The sequence below is a fragment of the Aptenodytes patagonicus genome, chromosome Z (assembly GCF_965638725.1).
Source record: "Aptenodytes patagonicus chromosome Z, bAptPat1.pri.cur, whole genome shotgun sequence".
Classification (NCBI taxonomy): Eukaryota; Metazoa; Chordata; class Aves; order Sphenisciformes; family Spheniscidae; genus Aptenodytes; species Aptenodytes patagonicus.
The window spans coordinates 50,955,437-50,970,311 of record NC_134982.1 but is presented as its reverse complement, the minus strand read 5'-3'; the positions used below and the strand labels follow the sequence as shown (position 1 = coordinate 50,970,311).

The following is a 14,875-nucleotide window of genomic DNA, read 5'->3' as shown; positions in this document are numbered from 1 at the left end:
AACCTACATTGTCAGCAGAGAAATTTGTTTTCATTAACCCCCCATGGCAGATTTACACTGCCTAGACAGCTAAGATTTGTGCTGGAATTACTTTTGTCTCTTTCAGGTTATTAAAGAGGAGACATCAAAATGCAAAAGCTGAATTTGGTTTATTATTCGTATTAGTGATGTTTAAATGACTATCTAATGGATATTGTGGAGAATACCCCAGCTACCTGCTGATAACATTTTATGTGGATAGGAAGTGAATATATTGACACCAATGAGACCTGTATTCTTGCAAGTGTATTTGCAAGCTCTGTTTTATCAGATGAAGTGGTCCACAACTGCAATTACTTATGTAACTGCAAGTTCACCAGTCAAGTCATTAATTGTCTCCTGCAACATTATGAGTTTTTCATACACTTCCTCCTCCAAATGCTTCCCCAATCCAATGACTGTTTAATCAGGACTGGCCACAGACTGTTACATCTACAGTTTATGGGGCATAAGAAGGAACACCATTTAGGAACAGTTCAACATCTTCTTTTAGTCTAGAAAGAAAAGCAAAATCCCACTAAGTTTTATTGCCTGCGTGTCTGTAAAATGACTTCATCATCTGAAAAATTACTTTCAGAGAACACATGAAATGCTGAATAAAACTAGCAGTACATGCTTACATTTTTATTATTTGTGTGGGCTAGATTAAACTTTTCCTTAGGAAATATCTCACAACTTCATTGCCAAAATTTTTATTTCCTTGTCTTTTAAGTTCAGTTGTGACAACTTGATATTGAAATACTCTCAAGTATACAAAATAGGTGACAGCCTCTGTTATCTGTAGTGTATTATGCAGATTTTAGGCTAACTAGGCAACACTACAAGTATATCAAAGGAAAAACATTATTGTTTCTTTCTATTTACAAGATCACTGCACATCTTGTATTCTTTTTTTCCAATGTATATATACTAAGTAAAAGGTATATATACTGAATATGAAACCCATGAACATTAACCTACAAAATACTGTTATCTGTGTTTTATTCAGGTTACTGCAGCTCTCTTTTCCCACCTTCTATTACCTTGGCTAGAAGCGGACAAAAGGATTAGAAGTTCCATTCCTATTTCTATTGCTGTGCAGGATATAGCAGTAAAAACAATGCGCCCTTCACAGTTAAACGAAGGGCACGATTTTCGGGAAGCTATGCAGCAGTCTGTGGAATCAGCATTAAATAATTCAGGATGTATGTGAACGGGGTTAATAGACCTCTCGGCTTGCAGCTGGCTGAAGTGTGCCACTGAGTTACGTGAGCACAGGTGGAGAGGACTTTATGGAAGACCATGTAAGAAGGGAGGGTCCATAATGCAAAGCTGCAACTGAGGAATGGGTGTCTTAATGTAGGGCCTTTGGCACTCAGTGCTTCAGGCTGACACCTTCCCTGGCAGCTCTGCAGCAGGCAGAGCTGTGGTGTGCCTACTGCTTAGTTCAGATATGGCCCATCAGTGGCCCATAGCTGATCTGCTGTCTCTTGCACTTGGGTCAAGAAACAGTAGAGAAATAGCTGTGCTGCTCTGTGAATATGTGAAGGGGGCGGGGGGGAGGGGGGGCAGGGAGGAACACCCAAGTCAAATGAACAAGGCTCACACAGTATAGAAAACTAGACAGGACACAGTCAGGACAAATCACATGTTGTGCAGATCTTCCGGTCTTCTCCCACCTTCCCAAAGAAGGGAGACATCAAAGCTGCAGAGCTCCTGCAGCCCTACAAAATAGAGCTGTGTGCAGCATGTTATTTATTACTCTTGTGGTTTGTAACCAAAGATTACTGGTTTAAGATCACATACTATGCTCAAGTTAATCTTTCTGGCATTTGACAAAATTTCCCTCTACTTTCCCATTTAAATGTCTCAGTTCTGAGAATTCATGTTCTTAACCCAAATGATCTACTAATATAACTTTTATTAATTGCAAAAGAAAGCTGTAACTGAAGAGACAGAAGGTGGCAGTCCTCAGTAAGTCATCACCAAACATTGATTCTGCATAAAATACTATGCAAAATGACAATTTTGACTGTACCAGATAAAGACGAAGACAGCCTTCCTTAAACAGAATGCATTCTCTCAGTAACGTAATGCAGGGCCAGAGGATTGTAATCAACAGTACAAGGTCCAGCTGGAGGCCAGTTAATAGTGTTGTAACCCAGGGTCAGTACTGGGGCCAATACTGTTTAAGATCTTCATTAAGGAGGTGGACAACAGGGAGAGTGCACCCTCAGCAAGTTCACAGACAACTGAGAGTAGTGGCTGAAACACCACAGGTTTGTGACACCATTCAAAGGGACCTGGAAAGGCTGAAGAATTGGGCTGAGAAGATTTTAATGAAGTTCAACAAGGGGAAACATCCTGTGGAGCAGGCTTTCCCCCTTTGGGGCATCTGCCTTCTTGGCTGGATGGCCGTCAGGGCCAGCCCCTGACACGCCTGTGATGTTGCTGGGGATCGGCTATGACTGCCCATGACCTCGCTACTTTTCAGCAGCTGCAGCCTCGGTGCCCACACATTTTGCCCAGGGCTCCTGTGGGCACACACGCAAGGCGTGCAGGCTCCAGCAGGACCTTCGGCTTGCTCTACCAGCTTTGGCATGGGGGAGAGCAGCAGGTCTGGGCGCTGTGCAAAGGCAGCACCTTCCAGCGCTCCTCTCCCCTCTGCGCTGTACTGCGGGGCCCATTGGTGCCTGTCCTGGAACTGTGGGTGCAACAAGAGTGCCGGGGACATCGGCAGTGGTGAAGACTCCCAGCAAGTTCCTGCATCTTCCCTGACCACGTCCTGCAGGTACCCTATGCTAACCTGTGGTGTCTGGGGGAGAGCACGGGGAGTTGGGGGTCTTGGGTGTACCAGCTCTTCTCCCAGATACCCCCGACAGCTCACCCAGAGCCCGTCCCAGGTGTCTCGCCCAACCCAGCTTGAGCACTGGGGAGGTGTGGAAGAGATAGGGGCTTCCCCTCCTGCTCTCCTGCAGCCCACCTCCAAGGGGGCGCAGAGATAGGGGCACAGCCCAGCCTGGCCCCACATCTCTCTGCCCTGCCCCAGGGCTGCGGCTGCTGCTTTCTAGCCCGCAAGGAGAGCCTTCGGAAGGCCCTTGCCTCCCCTTTCCCACAGCCTTCTGGGGCTTCCTTGGCTTTTCTACCCTTAGCACCAGGCAAGCTCCAGCACTTTGTACATCTCTCTTGGCAGGAGATGGAGTCAGGCGCCGAGGAAGCCATGGGGGAAGTGGCTGTCCTGCAAGGGACGGTGGCATGAGCCAGCTGCCCCAGGCAGGGCCAGTGTCAGTCTCTTCCCAAGTGTGACAGGATGAGAGGAAATGGCCTCAAGTTGCGCCAGGGGAGGTTTAGATTGGATATCAGGAAAAATGACTTCACCGGAAGGGTTGTCAAGCATTGGAACAGGCTGCCCAGGGAAATGGTTGAGTCACCATCCCTGGAGGTATTTAAAAGACGTGTAGACATCGCGCTTAGGGACATGGTTTAGTGGTGGACTTGGTAATGGTTTACGGTTGCACTCGATGATCTTAAAGCTCTTTTCCAACCTAAATGTTTCTATGATTCTATTAATCTGAAAGTCATCACAAATATGGAGGCTTTGAATGCTCTAGTTCCTGTTTCCTTCATTCCTGCTTACTTGTTTCCCTCAGACACCCCATGTCATTCTTTTTTACTCCACTCTGCACCACAGACACTGCTGGTTAGGAGATGAACATACATCATTCCACCTCTGGCAAAGTGCTCCTTGAAGGCAGGCTCCAAGTCTTCAATCTCACTCTTCGGGAAGGGTAGAAGAAAACAGGTTTGCTGCTAGGTTTTCAGTAAGGAAAGAGCTTAAATCATGTTCCACCACAATTAAAACAAAAGAACAATGGCTATAATTTCTATTCTATGTGAATCTCTGTGGTCCTCAACAGCAGAGGCAGCTGGGACACAGAGGGCACAGCTGCCAAATGTTAATCCTGAGACTGCAGGAGGTTTCTACTGGCTTATTGGTAGGGAGGTTAGCCTGGACACAGACACATTGGATGCATGGATGGATGAATGATCCACACTGGCTCTTCACCAGCACTGTACAGCTAATTTGGAGAAAAGACCAAAATAATCCCATACAATTCTTATGCCAAGAATGGTACTAGACTGCAGTACCTGTTTGAAACACCTCAGTAATGTTGTAGTGAACAAAATTCAAACAGAAGAATGCCACCACACTCTTTATCTGTGGGAATTTATTTTCATGGAAGTATTTTATAGAAGTTCCTTTTCTCTGTACCTAATTTAAAAAAATGTTAGGAACTTCATGTCTAAAAAGGATAAAGAACTTCAGAATAAAAATAAGAGCTAATAAAATAAAAGTGGGGTAGGGGGTGGGGTGCGAGGGGAAACTCACATTCCATGGCTACAAAAGATCCTGATGCAATGGCTACTGAAATTAAAATTCACTTTGACGTATTTCAGATAAGGGAACTTCTCAGAGTATTGTTTAGTCTCAGATGAGTCTCAGTAATTTCTATACACTCTTCAGGATGAGTTGCCCAGACACGAGTTCTCTTTGGCGGTCTGCTTTTTGTGTAATGCCAAGTTTTTCCATTGCTGACAATTCAGCATGTTTATGAGTATTAAAACAAATGATGAAAAAACTCATATATATTCATTAAGAAGTCACAGCACACACATGAAACAGAAGTGATAAGTATGCAAAGCAATAGGACCAACAGCTGCTGAGTAAAATCTCTCTACTCTTTCTAAAAGACGTTCCAAACCACTCTCCAAAGGGGGAGCATGCATAGGCATACCAAGTTAAATTGAACTACTCATCTCAGATACAGAAAGCAGAGAAGGTGGTACATCAGGACATTCATCGGGGTTTAAATCATGACCTGGAAATCTCACTAAATGCTCAAAAAACTAGACAGTGCTGAGCTTTGTGCTGCTGTTCTGGCAGTGTTGTTGTTACCAAACCATTAGATTTGAAAATAGTTCAAGTATAACTACAAAAAGTGCAGCCACACCTTTGGGGTCACCTGTGGATAGACAGCAGTAAGGTTGAAGCTGGAATCTGCCCAGTCAGAACTGAGATACAGCGTGTTCCCGGAGGGTCCTCACCTGCACACTCATCATTCAGACTGTGGGACTGTGATGGGTGCGCTCAACCCCTGACCAGACTGGCGGTGGTTTGGTGTAGGCTCCGGAAGGGGTAAAGGCCTGAGCCGTAGCCAGGCGTGAACTCCCCTAGTTTCAGTCTGTTCTCTGAAAACTCACAAAGGAGCAGAGTGACCCAGTGAGCATCGATGCATATGAGCTTCGTTCGCCGATCATGCAGTTAACACATGAATAGCGGGTGGCTTTTCCAAGACTCATTTATCAAGGAACAAAGGATGTTGTGGGTACAAGGAGTCTCATGCATACCTTTTCCATCGCGTGTAATTTGACTACAAGCCAACCACTTTATCCCATAAACATGGGATAAAGGCTCGGTGAGCCTTCTTTGAGCTCTCCCTGCTAGGCAGTGTGGCTGCATGGCGGTGATCTCCCCTTGAGCTGGGACACCTCTCAAGGTTGCTCCTCGAGGCAGGGAGACCTTTTACCAACAACAGATCTTTGGTAAGCAAGCGGTATCACGCATAACGTTGTAGTATGGTAATTTTGATTTTGTCCTGGTAACTTTGATTGCATGCTGAATTGACGCTAATGAAACATTGCATATACAATCCCTTAGACGTAAACCGTTGACCAACTCTGAGACTAGGTTTGGACCTAGCCACACCTAGACTCCTCCCTGAGAAGGGGCTTAGAAAGCAAGGGGGTCCACTCTGAACCTCATGACTCAACGGGAGGGTCTTCCTCACCCTTTGTGTCTCCGGTCCCTCTGTGAATCATTCTAACTCGAGCGTAACTCAATTTTCCTTTGTATGTTTCTACCATGCAGTAATTAATAGAGTGAACCTTGCCATCAAACTTGTTAAGTTGCACTTTTACAATGTCATATTAAACCCACTTTTGCTAATGACTTTGGCGGTGATTCTTTAAGCTAAATCACTCGTTTCCGCAACAAATTGGTGTAGTCGGCAGGATGGCAAGTAGTATCACTGAGTACTTACGGAAGCATGGAATAAGTCCGTAATTCTCAGAAGAATGGGCTCATGACCACTGGCATGATTGGGAAGCTGTGGAAGAACAGCTAAAGGTGGCTGCGGGGCATATAAAGGATGCAAAAGGGAAAGGAATTATTTGCAACATGCTAGGAACCTCTTTAGAAGCTGCTTATCAGGATAGGAAGAATAACAATAAAAGGGAGCAGGACCTAAAAGAAGAAATAGAAGGCAGAAAGGCAGCTGAATTAATACCATCTTTGAAAATTGAGCAGCTGCAGAAACAGTTACAGGAAGAAAAGGAGAAAAAACAAAAGTTGGAAGAAAAGATCGAGATGATGCTCATGCGGGCCCCACACCCACCTAACCGCATGCAAATTAGGAAATTAATAGTGTCCCCAGAGGATTGAGATGGTGATATTTGGGGTGATCCTGATGACTATGACGAGGGAAATTATGACCCCTTGTTCCCCTCAGATTCCTCTGAATATGAGGCTAGACCCATCATCAAGGCAGAATATATTCTGATTCCAGTTGGTCCTCGACAACCATTGGTAAAATTCCTAATAGATAAGGGTGAACACATTTCAGTACTAACACAACAGGATGCTGAGAAGCTGGGTATGCGACCTGGAAGGCAGAGAGTTAAAGTCACCGGAGTAAACAGAGCAAGTGTTATTTGCTAAACCGCAAAAGTTAATTTATGGCTCCTGGGGGAGAAGTGCACATATACTCACTTTGCGATTAAAAAGCACAGTGAAAATATTTTGGGATGTCCTGACCAGACAAAACTGGCACCTGCCACATGGCAGGGTGTGGTCCTTCGGTACAAGTACAGACCCCAACCCCGGTACAAATTGGGAGGCTACAGTACGCACACTCTGCACTCCCTGACTCCAAGATTACTAATGCACCGCAATATCTGATTTCTGCTGTGGCACAAAATGGAATTTCTGAGATAACAGCAGACTTGGAAAAATGGCACATTATTTCCAGAACTCACTCCCCATATAATTCACCCATCTGGCCAGTCCAAAAGCTGGATAGGAGATGGCATCTGACAATTGATTATGGGCACTAAATGCCAACGCAGCCCCGCTAACAGCTGCAGTCCCTAGTATTTCAACTTTAACAGCCACACTACAAGCAGCCGCACACCCATGGATGGCAGTGCTAGACATGAAAGATATGTTCTTTATGGTCCCCTTACAGGAAGAAAATAAAAATAAATTTGCTTTTACTTGGGAAGGTATACAATACACCTTTAACAGACTCCCACAGGGGTGTAAACATTCACCCATGATTGCTCATGCTGCGCTTGCTGAACTCTTACAGACAGTCTCACTCCCTCAGATGTGAAACTGTACCAACATATAGATGATATCCTAATCAGAGGAACATCCCCTGAAAAAGTGGAAAAAGTGGCAGCAGCAGTGTGGCTAATACCTTTGATGGTGATTCTTTAAGCAACCTAAATCACTCATCTCGTGACAGGGACTGGAACTAGTCCTTGTTACTTCTCACTGGAGCTTGTGTTTTAGTGACCTTCAACTGCCTGACCTGCTCACATGTCATGGTGTTGGCCAGGACTCTTACTATCCACTAGCTGCAGTTCTACACATAGTTCTTCAATTTCCTTTAAAGCCCATTATGATACATTTTATGCTAGAAGGAAATAATCTGTTGCCCTGAACAGTCAGGTTCAACTCTGCAAGTGAAAGGGTATTAGTTTTCACAAATTCAGTCTTTATACGTTCCTTTCTAGTAGATGAGTTATGGATATTACATCTAGATTCAATAGTTAGCTTTGTTAATGCAATTAGAGTTCATGGATTTGAGTCAGAACTTCACTCTTAACTAAAACGAGGCACTCAGAAATGCCACTGTTGTACACAGCTATAGCACTGCTGAAATAAAATACACAAATTTAACTGCTGTTAAAGATCTTCTTTTTAAGGCCTGTTTGCTTCTTATTGAGTGACCTAGTTTTCTTTCTTTTTTTTTTTTAAAGTTGTATTTAAACGTGGCAAAGCAATAGAAATAAAAGATTAAAAGAAGAAGTGTTTACTTAAAATTCCCCAAAGATATTGGCTGCTGTAGAAGTCATTGAGATGAATTCTGTATAGTTATTTAAAGATATAGATTGGGTTCTGTCTTCCCCTTCATACTCTTTGACATAAAAACAAACTCCTTCATCCTGAAAAAGTATCAGCCCTGTTGGTAAATGTGCAAAGCACAGTGAGTGACTCAGCTCCATGTCAACATAGGGGTAGAGACATAGGGCAAGTGGTTCAACCATTCTTCACTGATCAGTTACACTGCTCCATAGGACCCATTTTTTAGAAGCAGACACTGTCTAGAAGCTTGCAAAAAGGAAAAACTATTTTTCCTTTCAATCCTCTTTTCCTTTTCATCTGTAACTCCAACTAATTAACAGCATGCAAAGCTCTCCTTGAAACAGCGAACTGCTCTGTGAACAAGGCCTAGTTTCCTATGAATTCATGCACTACAGCCTTCAAGCAACAAGCCAGGCTCCTCCTATTAGACTCGCACTTGCTCCATCTTCCAAAATTCTCACAAGCACCAACTCAAGTACCCTCAACTTCCTCCTCATCCATTAACTACTGGATAGCAGGGAAACACATGCTGCAGCTATGGATTTACTGTTTGCAAGCTTAGAAAAATGGGCACATGTGGAGCTCGTGCTTTCATGCAATGGAGGTACTGTGTTGGTGTGTTCTCCTCTGGGCACATTTATTTATTCCCATAAATGATTGATCAGACTATCCATGAGACCCTCTCCTCTGAGAAATTAGGCCAAAAGTAAAAAACTATCAGGGAGAGCCTGACAGGATGGTGACTGCATGAGCCAGTTTCTTTAGAAAACCAGGCAAAAATAGTTGAAATGTGGTCTAGCACTTCACAGCAAATTCAGAATTCTCTCAAGTACAAGAAATACCACAAAAGCCAAAGTAGACTCTGGCCTCCAGCAGGACAATGGCACAGACGGGCAGATAAAAACATTTTGAAGAAACAGTAGATATGGTGGAGTCTTGAGTGGTAAAAAGCAGGTGTCTGTGATAGGTCTGTATTTAGACATCTTGGATTCCTTATTGACACTATGACCTCTGTTAGCAGCAGTCATGGGCAATACACTCCACAACCTCCAGCTTGTGAAGAGACTTCATTCCAGCACAGATAATGACTTGGCTGCAGCATCTTGCATAGTTGCAGGACCAAATTGCCTACGATATCCCAGAATTTTCCAGAACGTTTGTTCAAAAAGTCATCATTCTTTGGTAAACTTCAGTCACAACAAAACATTAAAATACATCTCCTCTTTAAGGTGCTGGACGCTCTGAGCTTAGGGCATCATAAAAACTTCTAATTCTGAGATGAAGACTGTGGGCAATAATGCACTTTTGGCACAACAGATCCCTCTATTAGGAGATTAAAGTTTTCCTGATAGAAGCTTTGACCAACACATTGAATGAAAGAGCAGTAAAAAGGGCTGTTCCAGGTGCAAGATTGGTTTCTTTGACTTTGCTTATCATACCTACAAAATGACCTCCCAAGAGACAACAACAAACAAATATAATGATGGCCACCCCAGCTCCTAGAAGCCTATCAACATGTTCTACGTGCTTCTCACTTGGACCAAAATGTGAGAGAAAAAGTAACACTTCGTATGTTTAGTCATGCTGCCTATGCCCTAAATTAGAGTTATTCACATGTCGTCATAATGAGAACAATTTAAGTGCCATCTCTGGGTTCCTCCCTTCACCTGGCTGCTTTAGGCATCTATGTGACGGTACCCAAGAGGACAGAAACTCTCTTTCAGGCATGCTGCATGCCTATTTCCAAGACCTAGAGTACAGGCAAGCGTTCTATTGTCTTAAAAATAACCAGTAAGAGGCTTTTGTTTTATGATGATCTTGAGATACAGCGTTCACTAAAAAACTGCTCCATTTCACTGGCATTTGTTGAAGACTCATTTGGAGTTTGAGTTCATATAGGTCAGAAAGTCCATGAACACGAGCCAGCTCATACACAGGTGACTTAATTCTTCTACTCCCTACAAAAGTTAAACCAAAACCATACAGCCTTCCACAGAGCACAAATATTTATGTATAAAACTAAGTAGGCAACAAATATAGATAAAACTTCAAGTTCTTTCTTGAGTATTATCACTTCTCACAAAAAAGCAAGGTTACAGCCCACCAGTGACCTCCTTAATGAAAATATGCCATTATATGTCATATATAAAATTACCATATGCTACTCCTGTAAAATATCAACTAAAAATTCGTAATTAAATTATGAAAAATATCAAGGCAATATTTTGGAAGGAATAACTAGAAACTTCCACTGCCAACGCTCAATATTGTTCTACTCTAGCTGGGTAAGCACTGCATGGTTTCAGCTGCTGACGGTTCTCACTCTGCCACTTCAACTTAGAGTGTTACCTGGAACGGTACAAATTCAGTAGTCTGAATTTAAGAAAATTTGCTTCTATAGAAATCTGCATTTCACAGATCAGTCAGAACAACTCTCACATCTGATTTTATTTTCTCATAATCCCATGAGTTTTTAGTCAAGATGTTGGCTAAAGCTCAAGGGAAAAAAAAAAAATATTTTCTTCACTTTTTTAAAAGGATGTTTCTACACTACACCTAATGCCTTCCTGTGATGGGTACATTTAAAAATGTTGTTCCTTTTTAACAGTTTATAATTCCTAAAACAGAGAGGGGAAAAAAATCCACTGGTTGCAATTTATATGAAATGGCAGTGGCAGTGATGAGGGACTATCTCTTAATTCTTCAGAACGCAAAATGGAGAAGTTCAAAGCTCAAATAAATAAGAAGACCTCCTATAAAAAGTTTATAAAATATGGAGAAGATTTCTCAATTATCACTGAAAGAACAGCAGCAGGATCCTTATGATCTCTTAGATTTCACGAGCAATTTATTTATAACTGTTTCAGACAACAAAGGCCTGATTTACTTTTGCAAAACAGGTTAATGTTGATGGATTTCAGGCAAGGTTTCTCCACCATGTCTAAGATATGAAGAATATTCAGTGTGTAGCAATGTTAGGAAATGTTCGGACTGATGTAGTGTTTCATGGACATGCAAAGAGCCAAATATACACACAAACCACTAGATAATAGTTAAAAACTTCTTATCTATTTTGGAAGAATTTCTGAGTTTCAGATGGCTGTTCTCTTTGGTTGGACTTTCAAAATCTTGGCTTCCTTTTGGGAGTTTAATACCCTTCTAGGATCAGTAATAGAGTAGAAGAAAATATATTTGGATTCACACTTTTCTCCTCCTCTAAATTTCTCCAGGGAACAAATAATGCTGAGCTTGTCAAGTCAGCACAGTTATAAATGTGAGGCTGTAAAATGGAGATTAAGTCCCCAAAGGGCTAAATGTAAGGCTTTACCCTTGAGAGGGCTGAAGGAAGTGCAGCTGGTTACCTGAGAGATGCACTTGAGCATAACAGTAAAAGAAGGTCTAAAGTGCAACTGTCCCCACAGCCATTAAATTTGACTCTTAAGGAAGCTACAAATGCAAGCCAATACCATGGCTATCTTACAGGAAAGAAAAAAAAATATTATGCAAATACATAGGAAAATTAGGTACCCACTTCCCCTCAGATAGCTTCCTCATCGATGTTGCAGACAGTGGGTACTCCAGACATAGCACAAGAGTTTAGTATCTCACACATTTCATGCTTGCAGGGAAGCAGAACATTCTTATAAAACAGAGGAGCAAAACTCAGGAAAACTCACCTGGAAAGCATTAGAAAGAATCTGTGCTGACAATATTGCTACCCTTAGCTTGCTTCCCTTTCATCTCTCATATTTAGACAAGGATAAAGGTAGAATAATTGTTTTATTAAATGGTCTGCATAGCAGTGAGCATAGTATTACTGCGGCACTGATCTCCAGTCTAACATAAAAAATTATTAATAGGAGTATGAATCTTTCTACAAAGACCAAACAGGAACGTGGAAGGAGACTTAGGGGCAGTGGATTGATTAGTTTACTTGTCCAACTATTTAATGAGTAAAAGGACTCAAGTGTGACAAAAGATCAAAAGCCATGTAGTGGTGAAACAATGTTCCGAATAAGCTCTTTATTTGAACAGAGATATTTTTTCCCTTCCCTTGTTTTTCAAAGTAGTATTCTGTGGGCAATGCATGCAAGTAAAGAAGTAAAGTTTAGAGCAAGTATCTTTTGCATGCAAAAGACATAAGAAAGACTCACTAGACAGCACAGAATAATGAAAACACGCTAACTGAAACAATCTGTTCTAGCACAGGGTGATATTTTAAGCACCCAAATTCTAACTTCAACAGTTCTCTGGTCATACACAGAAAAAAAAGATATTAGAACAATGTAAATATGCATTTTTTTTCTAATATTCTTGTTTAATTAGGATCCTTGGAATCAAGATGTGTGCCTCTGTGAACAGCACTACAGTTTTTCATTCTAAGATTCTTTTCTACAGTTCCACCTTATGTAACACACCTAAAAGCTCAAAGGAATTAAGCATGCATAGAATTAGAAATACACATTTGATGGTGACTTCACGTAGTATATTAAATATTTTGGTACTTTCAGGGTTTAGTATAATCTTAATGGTATACTCCAAACTGATGTAAATTCTGAAATAATTACCATTAAGGTATTACAGATCCATTGTTATTGCCTCACATTTAAAGCAGATATTTACATTTTTATAGTATTTTAACAAATAAAATGGATTTAAACAATTGTTCTATTCTCATTTCTTCACCTTTAAAATCACCTTCCAGTCTGTCTAGGCAGCTGAATGGGTGGTCTTAATTTGATTCACCAGATTACCTTTAAATGTCTTCTTTACCTTCCTGCATAAACATGAAGATTTAATTTCTATCCAGACCTTAGGAGAGGAATTTTTAGGATAAAATTATGCAGAAATAAAGGAAGAACACATTACATGTTTAAAAGTAAGTCGTTAGACAAGGAAATGAAGCAGAATACCATTTTCTCAAGTCATTCAAACAAACTAGAGTTTGATCGGGACACTAGGGTGAACTTTCTGACCTATTGAAAAAGATATGAAATCTTACTTAATTCAACTGGTAACACTGATGATTTTCACAACTTTTGTAGACAGTGACATCTCCAAACAATATCCCATTCATTGGGGACATTGTGTGTAATACTGTTTCAAAGGGAAAAGTTGACATACGTGGGATCACCAACATGTTTCTTCCAGTATGCTGATCTTCCTCAGGCAAGTGCCCTGGCTGTGTACTGATGTCTAAGGCCGTATGTCTCAGCCTCCCCCTACTGCATCTCTAACCAGCTTACAGCCTACAGCAACCTTTCCATCACTCATGCTTGGGCCTCCTCTCCATGTGTTTTCTCCAGCTTCTCCATGAGAAGTCTTCCTCGTGCAATCAAATGCCCGTCTCTGATCTCTGCATCCTTTTACTGATGATCTAAGCATTATGCTGCACTGTTTTCTTCCCTGCACTTCAGACTCTAAAACATGCCTTCTTCCATCTCCAGAGGCTTTCCTGTTGTTATACACACACTCCTGGGCAATGCTGACAGATACACAAAGCGTATCTGTTAGTTTTGAAGCAAATTTCACTTTTACTATTTCTTCAACATTGGTCTCTCTCCTTAGCACTTTTATCAGACATACCTGTCTTGGGCGCCAAGTTCTGTATTTTACCCTGTAGCAGTTCACTTTCAGAAGCATTTTCCTTCTTTCAGATATTTCTGATTTCTCGCAATGTTTTTAGGATAACTACAATGTTCCTACTAGGGTTTTTAAACACTGAGATGTATTCTTTAACATAACTGTTGCTTAATTAAAGTCTGTATGGGAACAAATAGGGAATGTAGTAGCTTTGGGCCCAGAAGACTTTTTTCTGCTGGGGAGTTCACAGTCTGGATCTAATAACAACATCAGTGACCTGTGGGATTGTCCAATCTGTGGCAGGTTTTGTGTGTTCTCATGATTCTGAAAGTTAGTGGCCTTGCTAGCACCTTTCTCAGCTTAAAAGAAAACAATGTTTGCCCTTGTTCAGGTAAATCCTCAGCATTTTGGCCACATTAAAACAAAAAACTGCCTGCTGAACAGGTGGTATTGGTGCCTCATCTACTAGGTTTAGGGAAAACACCATTTACCTCCCCTCTTGTATCAAAGAGTTATTCATCAAAAGAACTGAAAAAAAAATCACAAACACACCTAAAGTTATTATTATCTTCAAAAAATTGTGATTTTAGAAATATTTTTCTTTGGATTTGCTTTTCAGAGTCATTCTTGTCTATACTGAAGACAGTTAGATAGGTGTTTTTATCTCCACTGAAACATACCAGAAATGCCCTCATTTATTCTAAATTGCATCTGACATTCTGATATAATCAGACTACTCCAGGCACTCTAGCTATTGAAATATTTCCTGAGGAAATACTACTTGGCTTGGCAACACTGTTACTGCCCTGTTACAAGGCAAACAGATGCTCAGAAAAAGCACCACAGCGTTTGTATGTTATTCAGGGGTTTCCTATATAAGCTTCTGTACTGAGGTCATGGAGGGGCATTGATCACTAAAAAACATTCTTCACTGATGCTAGGAATCTATTGTCTCTCTTCCACAACGCCTTCCTTTTGGGACTCTCCTGTATTTGGTAACATTTTCACATGTCATAGTTTTCCTCTAAAAAGATTTTTCTGCTTTGATCTTTTAAAAAGCTCAGA

General features: G+C 41.4%; 1 protein-coding gene across 2 annotated transcripts in view; it reads right to left on the bottom strand.

The window, feature by feature from the left end:
* The window catches only part of SYK (spleen associated tyrosine kinase), a 60,811-nt gene that overhangs the window by 37,349 nt on the left and 8,587 nt on the right, over nucleotides 1–14,875 (bottom strand). The window lies entirely within an intron of this gene.